At 34.9% G+C, this 10,853-nt stretch overlaps 1 pseudogene; it reads left to right on the top strand.

Annotated features, from left to right (window-relative positions):
* The first annotated feature begins 246 nt into the window (after positions 1 to 246).
* LOC102136873 (small ubiquitin-related modifier 2 pseudogene) lies at positions 247 to 1,172 on the top strand (annotated as a pseudogene).
* The last annotated feature ends 9,681 nt before the right edge of the window (positions 1,173 to 10,853 follow it).

Here is a 10,853-nt window from a genome sequence, read left to right as displayed (position 1 = left end):
GAGCACTACTGATAATGAAGACATAAAATGAAAATGATATACATTTGATGTAGAGAGTAAATTAAAATCAGCCCAAGAATTATGAGTATTTTCAAGAAATTTGGAATCAAAGTAGCAACCAAGACATAATTGAAAAAATAAGGTGAACTAAGAAAAATAATTAAAAGAGATCATTGTTGAGAACTATTCAGCTAAGATTTTCATAATTTACAGAAAATCTTATGTAAAGGTAGAAAAAACTAAGCAGCTTCTGCCGCTCCTGGTGCTGCTTGTGTGCTCGTTTGGTGCGGACCTGGTACCTCTTTTGTGAAGCTGCAGCTGAAGAGACTCCGGCGCTCGCCATGGCCGACGAAAATCCCAAGGAAGGAGTCAAGACTGAGAACAACGATCATATTAATTTGAAGGTTGCGGGGCAGGATGGTTCTGTGGTGCAGTTTAAGATTAAGAGGCATACACCATTTAGTAAACTAATGAAAGCCTATTGTGAACGACAGGGATTGTCAATGAGGCAGATCAGATTCCGATTCGACGGGCAACCAATCAATGAAACAGACACACCTGCACGGTTGGAAATGGCGGATGAAGATACAATTGATGTGTTCCAACAGCAGACGGGAGGTGTCTACTGAAAAGGGAACCTGCTTCTTTACTCCAGAACTCTGTTCTTTAAAGACCAAGATTACATTCTCAATTAGAAAACTGCAATTTGGTTCCACCACATCCTGACAACTACCCTACAGTTTTCTCTATTCTTTCATTTCCCCCTTCCCCATTCCTTTATTGTACATAAAGTAACTGGTATATGTGCACAAGCATATTGCTTTTTTTTTTTTTTTTTTTTAACTAAACAGACAATGGTATGTTTTAATTGACATCAAGTGGAGACGGGATGGGGAAAAATACTGATTCTGTGAAAATACTCCCTTTCTCCATTAGTGGCATGCTCATTCAGCTCTTATCTTTATATTCCAGTAAGTTATTTTGCTCTCACTGTTTTAACAAAAACACACAACATAAAAATCCTTGCATATCTTGTTCAATTGGAGAATTTTAATGTTTTTCATTTATCATTGTTAAACCAAGGACAATTTTATAACTTTTTTGTACGTAGCTGTTACATGTAGGGCAATCTGCCTTTAAGTAGGGATAAATTACTCTAAAACAAAAAAGAATCTTAGATAGTTTTCCCTTCAAGTTAAGCATCTTGTTGTTTAAATAAACTTCTTGTTTAAAAAGAAAGAAAAAACTAAGCAGATTAACCGCTAAGGAATTAAAACCAGGTGGATTCTAATGTCTCCAAAATTATACAGCAGAAAAGTAATGAAACGATATACATAAAATTTTCAGAGATATAAGCCCAGTAAAAATATCATTCACTTCTGAAAACAGCAGAAAGACACCCTCAGATATACAAGAACTCAAACATAACATCTTTGTACCTTTCTTGAAACTATCTTGTACAACATACTAAAGATATCAAATGTTAACAGAAATTGAGTCAAAAAACGAGAAAGTCAGGTTATATAAATATAAACGGTGTACCCCGAGCATAGTTTAGCAAAGTTAAATTTAAATAACTGTTGTTAGTTGGAGTAAAAAGTTGAATGCAAACATCAAAAATAATCATTGTAAGAGGAAATATAAAAGGTGGTATATATTTAGTTAAGAATGGTTATCTGAGTTGCAAACCTCAGATTGTATTAATATTAATGAGAACTACAGCTTTTAATTACTGGAGAAGATAAAACTAAAGAAAACAGTCACATTTTATAGGGCAAAGAAAGCACAAAATGAGATGGAGTTAAGATAAAATATTTGAGTGTAGTACAAAAAGTTTAAATTCCTCTATTAATCTAAATAGTCTCAAATTAAATTGAGATACAATGTAAATATATGCTGCTTTCAAGAGACCTACCTAAAATAAAGTGGCATTAAAATGTTTTTAAAAGATAGGCAGAGATTTATCAAACTGAAAACAGACTGCCTGCTACAACGGATCTAATAGAATCAAGAACTAATTGTCTACATTAACACATTTTTACTATTCCAATGAATTCTTGCCTAGGAAAATAAAGTTTCAAATAATGTAACTGTTTGTTTCATGAAGTTCTTAAAAATTCATTTACCTTTTCTGCACCTCTCCTTCCTTCCACCAGTAATCCTCAAATAGACCCCAGTGTCTGTTTTTACCTTTGTGTTCATGAGTTCTCATCATTTAGCTCAGAAAATATAATTATTGGGTACTGGGCTTCATACCTGGGTGATTAAATAATCTGTACAACAAGCCCCCATGACACAAGTTTACCTATGTAACAAACCTTCACACGTACCCCTGAACTTAAAATAAAAGTTCAAAAAATAAATAAATAAAAATAAAAATCAATTTATCTGAAAAAGAAACTGTTCAACTTGCCTCCTCCTCAGGTATTAGAGAGGAATAACCTCTTTCTGAAGAAAATAAATGTCTTAAATAGGCAAACTTCTCCATTATCAAACAAATGTTCATTTATCAAGACCCACATTAAAACCCTCATTTTTCTGTGCCCACCAATTATAATTAATATCAAAAACATTGCACAATTCTTCTCAGATCCCTGCATTTAAAACTTTGCTTTAAACCAAACCCAAAACTCCCTAAATATCCATCCATAAGTGATATTCTCCCTTACTGTAGTAGGTAATAAACTTGTATTTGCCTAAACTATATGTTTTGGGGTGAGTTTTTTTTTAATTGGCAATCAACAAAATAATCTCAAAAAAAGTTAACATTTGTTTTTGAATAAACTAAACAATAATTTAAAAAACTAGCTGGGTGTTACTTTCTGTTCATCAAGAGATATAATCCATAACAAATATATAATAGTCATAAACTTTTAAGTGCTAACTAACAGTGTCACATATGAATAAATTTCAAACTGTTAAAAGTGTGGAAAGAAATTGATGGATACAGAACTACAGTGGGAGAACTTAACTTTTTGCAGATCAAGTAGTCAAAAAAAGGAAGACAAATAACAGACAAATGCAAATAAAAAGAAAAAATAAGAATGACAATGTCAGACAAAATCATCTTTGAGGGAAAACATAAAAACATATAAGTATCATTTTTAATAAGATTAGAATAATTCATCTAGCAATCTTAAATTCGTAACTATAGATTAAATTCAGTAGCCTACACAAAAAGCCTTTCCAAGTGTATATAGAACACCAATTTTTTAAAAAATGATAATATATTAAACATTGACTTTTTAAATGATAATATATCCATAATATAGTTATATAGTAATCTCCATAATAGAGAAATTTTAAATTCCTTAAGCAAATGCTTTTCAAGCCATAGCTGCTAATCACAGTGCCGTAGAGCAGGAAATTAATAATTTGTTTTAACTAATCAAAATGAAAATGTAAAACATATATCTACACAGTTATTGGCTTAAAGAGAGAATTAAAACAATTACATCTCATGTACAAAAAATTAGAGAACTACTTATCAAAGATATGAGCCATAGCCAAAGCTACTTTAATCCTAATAATCATTTTGTATTTTCGAAGAATGAAGTTGCTATGGTTTGAATGTGCTCCCCAAAAAGCATATATTGGAAATTTAAACTCCAGTGCAACAGTATCGAGAAGTGGGGCCAAATGGGAGGTGTGTAGACCATGAGAGATTCACCCTCATGAATGAATGGATGATAATTATAAAAGGGCTTGAGGTTGCAAGTTAGATCTTTTGCTCTCTCATACTGTCTTGTCCTTCCACCTCTACTATGGAGTGACACAGCAAGAGGCTCTGACCAGATGATAGCACCTTGGAGACTTTTCAGCCTCCAGAACTGTGAGAAATAAATTTATTTTCTTTGTAAATTACTTAGTTGGCAATTTTCTATTATAGAAGCATAAAATGGACTAAGAAAGGTTCTAAACACATTATATGCATTTTCTCATAAGTTTTAACATCTCTTTGAGGGAGGTATCATTATTATTTTTATACATGCAGAGACTGAGGTTTGGAAAGCATAAGTTAGTAAAATAATATTAAATTTAAATTCAGGAATCTATTAAAAGATCACATAACTCAAAGTAAAGATAAATACACACACACACACACACACATAAAATTGTGAAAAATGCAGAAAACATGAATTTCATAAAATGCAATATGCATTCCTGATTTTTAAAACTTAAAGCAACTTCATGAACTAGAATAGTATTTTCGTTATTATTATTAGAATAGATTACCTATTTAAAACCAAGAGCATTATACTTAAAATTTTTTACGAAGTGAATGTTTATGCCCCCGAAAATTTATATATTGAAATCCTAGTACCCAGTGTGATAGTATTTGGAGGTGAGACCTTTGGGAGTTGATTAGCTCATGGGCATAAAGCTCTCATCAATTGAAGTAGTGCCCTTATAAAAGAGACCACAGAGAGCTCCCTGGCCCTTTCCACCATGTAAGGACACAGAAAAATGATGGTCCTCATCTTTTTGATGAGTCCTCATCAGACATTTAATCTGTTGACATCTTGATTTTTCTCAGCCTCCAAACTGTGAAAGATACATTTCTGTTGTTGATAAACCACTCAATTTATGGTAGTTTTTTATCACAACCCAAATGAACTAAGACAAAAGTGGAACCCAAGAGAAGTATTTCCCAACATTTATTTCATAAAAGACTTTTATGAAAATTATCAAGGGTTCAGCACTCACATAAGTCTGAAAATGTTTAATGCTATAAAGCCTTCTTCTGCATGTCACAATATATATAAGGCCCTGAAGTTCCTTTAGGTAAAGAAAAATAAACTTTATTTAACCTTGTGTTTCTCCAGCTTTCTTGACCACAAAACCCTTGTCACACATTTCATCTATTAATATTCTCTCCTGGGCACTTTAGAACAGGCATTCCTATTGAAATACTAAGCCAAACAAGGATATCTATAATCATCACATTTAACAGTATTTTAGATCTGTAACTCACAAAATGAAATAAAACAGAAATGAGTTAAGTTATGCAAGATGAATGCACCTGTTAAACATGCACATAAAAATAATGACTGCAAGAGGTCTGGTGCAGTGGCTCATGCCTGTAATCTCAGCACTTTGGGAGGCCAAGGTGGGTGGATCACCTGAGGTCAGGAGTTCAAGACCAGCCTGGCCAAAAATGGTGAAATCCTGTCTCTACTAAAAATACAAAAATTAGCCAGTGTGGTGGTGGGCATCTGTAATCCCAGCTACTGAGGAAGCTGAGGCAGAAAAATCACTTGAACCCCAGGAGGCAGAGGTTGCAGTGAGCCAAGATCACATCACTGCACTCCATCCGGGGAGACAGAGCAAGACTCCATCTCAAAAACAAATAAAAAAATCTGTAATAAAATACACCAGAATGATAATAGTGGTTATCTCTGTAGAATCAAATGACAGCTGATTGTATTTTCCCCTTTATATTTTCTGTATTCCCTATGATAAGAATGTATTATTTTATAAAAAACATGTTGAGACACTTTGTCCAAAGCATAAAGGCACAAAGTTTTTCCAAACAAAAAAAAAAATCAGAATCAAAAATATAAATAGTCTACAAAAATACTGATCAAACCAATGTTAAGCACATCTGAGGCTCTCAACTGAAACCTGTTCAATTGGTCTCTTATTCTAAGCTCATTTGGTATGCAAAAGTGAGAACAAAGAATTATATCACCAGAAAAGAGAATTTAATTACAAATAATGGAAGAAAAAAAATGTGACACAAATAATCAAGAACTAACCTAAGTAGGAAAACAAGGCAAAGTAAGTCAGCTACAAAAAAGAGCTAATATCTAAGGAAAGAACAAATCAACATTAGTCTAATTATTTGAAATTTCAAAAAAAAAACATAAAAGCATAATATCTGAAAAGACAAAAACCAAAAGATGTGCCAAATCCAAAGCCTCTATGTTACGATGCCAATATGCTTCTATAGCCATTAATTTTGTATTGTTTCTTTCTCTATTGCCAGGTGGATTTCTGTTGGCACTCCAACTGTAGAAATATGCCATTGATTCCGTTTCTCTAAATCAGTGTAATAATTAGAGGCAGAGACTGGCAATCAGTAAGTTAATTCCTGAATTAATCAACTATTTAGTTATTTAGTTACAACTAACAAACAAGCCAGAATGAAAGGTGAGGTGAAGCAAGAGAAATGGTTTAGTTTATAAAAGAAAGTAACAGTATGATTATTGTTTTGAATGAGTTAAAATTGATTTTCAAGTGGAAAAACATTCTTAAAACTATTTAAAATGTTAACAAAATATAAGTACTGGCAAAACTTTTAAATGGCCATTTTCTGTCTTCTTTTATCTTAGGCCCAAAAGTTCTAAAACAAAATAAATGACAAGTATTCCCATATTCCAAATCAAGTGCTAAATCAACTAACTGGAAATTGTAAGATCATTGAAAGGTTTTGCAAATCTTAGCACTTCAGCCTCTGAAAATGTATAAAAAGAGTTCAAATTAAGTCCAGAAGAATGAACTTGATTTCTTTGGTTTAAAAAGAAAAATCTGTGACTTTTCCTTCCACCATCCCTCACTCCCATGGGGAAATAAAGAAGGGCCTTTGAGCATCTACTGGAGCACTTGAAATTTGCCCCCTGAAGTTTAAGAAGAAACACAGATTTAAAGTTTGACACGACTCTGAGAAATGTTCAGGCAAAGATCACTGCAAGATTCCAGGCATGAAGGGCTTTAAGAGTTTGCTACTCCGGTTTTACAAAGAAAAAAAAGAAAAATTTCCTATGGCATTCTAGTACTTCACTCTACTGCTTTATCCCCTTTTATCCATCAATTTATTTTTACCTATCCCATCTTCCTATTCACCTACTTCCAGCTCACCTTACCCACATTTAATTCAATGTCCTACCTCTTCTGCACCCAGGCTTTTGTCCCAAGATAGTTCATATGAACAAGAATAGTTTTCTTTCATCCTCTATGCCAATTTCTGGCTGCCATTTTGCCTGCCCTTCGAATAAATATTGAATCTGTTTTCTATTTGAAATGCTAAAAATTCAAGCAATGATCATTTAAAAACTGAAGGGTATCATTTATATTCATCAAATGGTTCTCCTAAGACTTCTGGCTGAAACAGATGACCTTTTCCACTAAAGGATATAAACCTTTTTCCCCAGACAAAATATGAAATGGCTCTGATTCCATACTAACATCAAGATCTATCTCTCTACTGGATCACGGTTCAAATAAAACTAGGCCGCATATTTTTTAAAACACTTAAAAAAGAACCTTATCCTATTCTCTTTCTTCATTTCAATGTCTCACATATCTGTAAAGTGAAAGAATAACACACCCAGAAGAGCTGTGCTCCAAAATTTAAAGATAAGTAAGTAGGTTATGTAAAACACACCTTTTTATCCTTGTGGCTTTATTTTGTCCAGTGTCATGACAAGAAGGAATCAGAAAGGAACGGGTGTCTTTTTTTTCTTTCTTTCTTTCTTTTTGAGATGGAGTCTCGCTCTGTGGCCCAGGCTGGAGTGCAATGGCAGGATCTCAGCTCACTGCAAGCTCCGCCTCCCGGGTTTACGCCATTCTCCTGCCTCAGCCTCCCGAGTAGCTGGGACTACAGGCGCCCACCACCTCGCCTGGCTAGGTTTTTTGTATTTTTTTTTAGTAGAGACGGGGTTTCACCGTATTAGCCAGGATAGTCTCGATCTCCTGACCTCGTGATCCGCCCGTTTCGGCCTCCCAAAGTGCTGGGATTACAGGCTTGAGCCACCGTGCCCGGCCAGTAACGGGTTTCTTATGAAATTTACTGCAACTAATTTACATTAAGAGACTACATTGAAGAATCAATGAGAACTGCAGCTCCATTAAAACAATAAATATAAATTACAGATATATGTGTCAAAAACACAGATTGAGATGGCATACAGGTTGCTTTTGATGTTTTGTTTTTTGACCATGAAGATCTCATGGTCGGTGTTTCAGTTGCCAAAACAGTAATGTGATTGCAAAACAGAGCTGCCAGGAACCTTTCGTAATTGAATTCTGGCATCACACAGTTTGTCATGTTAGACAATTGAAGCTTCAGAAACTTCTGTTTTTCCACAAACCTATGAACTGTGCCATTCTCCAGTAAAATTACAAAAGCCACGAATTTGACACATCCAGAAACACAAACAGCAGGCTTCCCAGAAAAGGAGCATGTGCCAGGGCATGTAAACATTTAACACACTGTCACAGAACTGCCTACAGTTCTCCTCTTGTCAAGGATTCAAAATAACTTAAAAGCATTCTATGTACAGGAAGCCAAAATGATTACCAAAAAAAATCACTTTAACCTCTGTTGCATTTACAATGAGGGTTATGGGTGTTGATTTTTTTTTTCCAAAAACAAATATCATAATTTTTAAATACTTTAATCTCTAAGAAGTTACAGAAACATATAACATGAAATGAGAGAACAAAGGAGAACCAGGATCCACATAAGTGGGCAGAATAATTGTGTGTGGAATGCTAGAGGTAGAAGTGGAAGCCCCATTTTCTGACTTCACAGTATTGTGGTTAGATTGTGGGTTCTAGAATTGACTTTGTTAGATGTGAGTCCTGGCACAATGTAACTAGCTGTGTGATTTCAGGCAAGTTATCCCATATCTCTTATTTTCAGTTTTTTCACCAGTAAAAATGAGAATAATTCAAGATTCTACTTGATTGAATTGCTGTGATTATTAACTAATGCATGTAAGGTACTTACTATAATGCCTAGAATATATTAAGTACTTGTAAATGTTAGGTTTTATAGCCATCGTTATTCCTTCTGTAACTTGCTACCTCAGGCTTAATATCCTTGAATTTGTACAAAACATCTTTTGTAAACATCTTTTTGAAGCCTTAATCTAGAGAAAACTGCCTCACTGTAGCATCATCAAACAGAATAAAGGCAGTTGATTTGGGCCTCTTGTATTTTTTTTTTTTTTTTTCTGGAATAAAGTTGGAGAAGGGCAAGGAGCTAAAAGTCTTTTCAGTGTCTCTAAGAACTTAAGATACAGACGACAACATAGATCCAGAAAGACCTCCATATACACAGGTGTCAGTACATTAAAAATTGAAACTAGCCTCTGTATTTTACACTTCATGCAAGGAATAAGATACTCACAAAATATTTGGGAAGATTGGAGGGATATGTGTATACTATCCATTGAATTCAAAAGCTTACTAACTAAAAGCTACAATCCAGGATCAGAAAGCTGATGCTGCTTCTCCAACCACCTCAAGACACTCACAAAGCTGCTGAGTAGGCCTTGGAACCTGAGCCCTGCCATCCTGCCTCTATCACTGCCATGAGTGGGCGAATGACAATTAGAACCCTGAGTTCAGCTGCCACTGCCGCCTCATGTTTCCACAATCCTGTCTGCCTACACAAACAGAAGCAGGCAGAAAGCACCGACCTCATGTCCAAAGTCCAAATTAGTGGAATCCTCCTGGCATCTAGAACTCCAGAGGCAAGGGAGTCTGGAAAATGTAGCAGTAAGCTTCTCATGCCCTGGTAGGTAGACAGAATGAGTTGAGAATGATATTCAACATGGTCCCTCTCTTTGGCTTCTTAACTTTCATATATGCCATTTGCTATGAAATTAAGATTCTACACAAAAATAGTAAAAATGATATTGGTGCACCTAGAAAAATACAAATATTCCTCACAGAAACATAACAGAACTCATTCTTTCCCCAAAAGATGAACCCTAAGACTTTCAGTCTGAATTTAACTCTCTCTCTCTGGGTGACATTTCTTCCTGTTATAGTTCAGTCACAATCTGGCTTTAATAATCCATTACCTAAGGACTAAACTATAAATCTAAACTACCACAAATACAATTAATGTAAAGTAATAAAACAAAAGGATGGAAGAAGAATATGTTTATTAATATATTTATATACTGCATATGTATATACACACACAAACCCATACATGATTAGAGTCCTGTTTTGTGAAACTGGCCACAAGACATAAATGGAATTTAAAACTTCCTTCCTCAACCACACATTCCATTTTCCCTTTGCTCTCAACAAGATATTAGCTAGTATGTGGTTTTTATTTGGCAGTATATGAAAACCTTCAATCTTAAGATATCCAGACATTAATGGCTCTTTCAGCATTGAGTTGAGACCATTGTTTTATGTTATTTTACTTTAAGTTCCAGTATACATGTGCAGAACATGCAGGTTTGTTATATAGGTAAACTTGTGCCATGGCGGTTTGCTGCACCCATCAACCCGTTATCTAGTTATTAAGCCCCAAATGCATTAGCTATTTGTTCTGAGGCTTCCCCTCCCCTTTCGCCTTCAACAGGCCCCAATGTGTGTCATTCCTCTACCTGTGTCCATGTGTTCTCATTGTTCAGTTCCCACTTATGAATGAGAACATGTGGTGTTTGGTTTTCTGTTCCTGCATTATTTTGCTGAGGATGGTGGCTTCCAACTTCATCCATGTCCCTGCAAAGGACATGATCTCATTCCTTTTTATGACTACATAGTATTCCATGGTGTATATGTACCACATTTTCTTTACCCAATCTATCACTGATGGGCATTTGGGTTGGTTTCATGTCTTTGATATTGTGAATAGTGCTGCAATAGACATAGGTATGCATCTATCTTTTTTATTTTTATTTTTTAGATGGAGTCTCACTCTGTCACCCAGGCTGGAGTGTAGTGGAGTGATCTCAGCTCACTGCAACCTCTGCTTCCCAGGTTCAAGCCATTCTCCTGTCCTAGCCTCTCGAATAGCTGGGACTACAGGCACATGTCACCACACCTGGATAATTTTTGTATTTTTTAGTAGAGATGAGGTTTCACCATGTTAGTCCCACTGG

Source organism: Macaca fascicularis, chromosome 5, assembly GCF_037993035.2.
Source record: "Macaca fascicularis isolate 582-1 chromosome 5, T2T-MFA8v1.1".
NCBI classification, from domain to species: domain Eukaryota; kingdom Metazoa; phylum Chordata; class Mammalia; order Primates; family Cercopithecidae; genus Macaca; species Macaca fascicularis.
Note: the sequence above shows the minus strand (reverse complement) of the source record. Positions and strands in the feature narration are given on the sequence as shown.